Below are 845 nucleotides of genomic sequence, written 5' to 3'. Positions count from 1 at the left end.
AGCGGTATCGTCATCGGCGCCACCTCTGTATTCTCTCCACCGTGCATCGGCGCCACCTCTGTATTCTCTCCACCGTGGTTCTCTACTGCTTATGAGTAGTAGAGAATAACGTAGGTATTTTCCCCACCAGTACAGAAATAATCGGTAGAGAAGAGATACAGAAACGAGCTACAAGAGTAGTAAATGTTTAAGAGAGTTTAAGTGTAGTCTTTCCAATATATTTTGACATAAAATATATTTAACAAATTTGTCTACAGATTTATTAAAAACTTCCGACTGTCTAAAGAAGCGTTTGTGAGCCAAACTATTTAAAATGTTTTAGAACTATCAACAGCTCTAGGATTTTGTTCTCAGAGATCGTGCCAACTGAGTATTGGGATTTTCTTTCACAAGTAAAGTTAGCCCTTCGAGCTTGTGTTTAGTATTCACGACGTTAAACTGCATGAAATTGATAAAAAAAAACTGTTTAAAATTAGTGTCTAGCCGCCAAAAAGTAAGAACACAAATGCAAAATATATTTTTCACCATTTTCTAACACTTCGCTACACCATGGGAAGCGAAATTCTGTTCGACACGATTGCGTAGCTCATAATACGAATTTCACTTTCGATCTTCGATAACCAGCGAAGATCGAAAATTTAATGCAGCTCATAATAAGGGCCAAAGTTAAAATGTTGTTTGAAGAGATACGTATTATTTGGGTCCCTGCGCATATTGGTATGGATTTTAATAAGAAGGCGGACTTTGCGGCGAAAGCTGCAGTGACTCAAAGTTTGGCGCTTAGTGTAGATGCGACTCCGAATGAACTGCTTAACAGAATCAGCAGCAGTCGATGGAACGAATGG

The sequence above is a fragment of the Rhagoletis pomonella genome, unplaced genomic scaffold (assembly GCF_013731165.1).
Source record: "Rhagoletis pomonella isolate Grant_MI unplaced genomic scaffold, Rhpom_1.0 Rhpom_scaffold_00006, whole genome shotgun sequence".
Lineage (NCBI taxonomy): Eukaryota > Metazoa > Arthropoda > Insecta > Diptera > Tephritidae > Rhagoletis > Rhagoletis pomonella.
The sequence above is the reverse complement of the archived record's forward strand: the minus strand, read 5'-3'. Positions refer to the sequence as shown.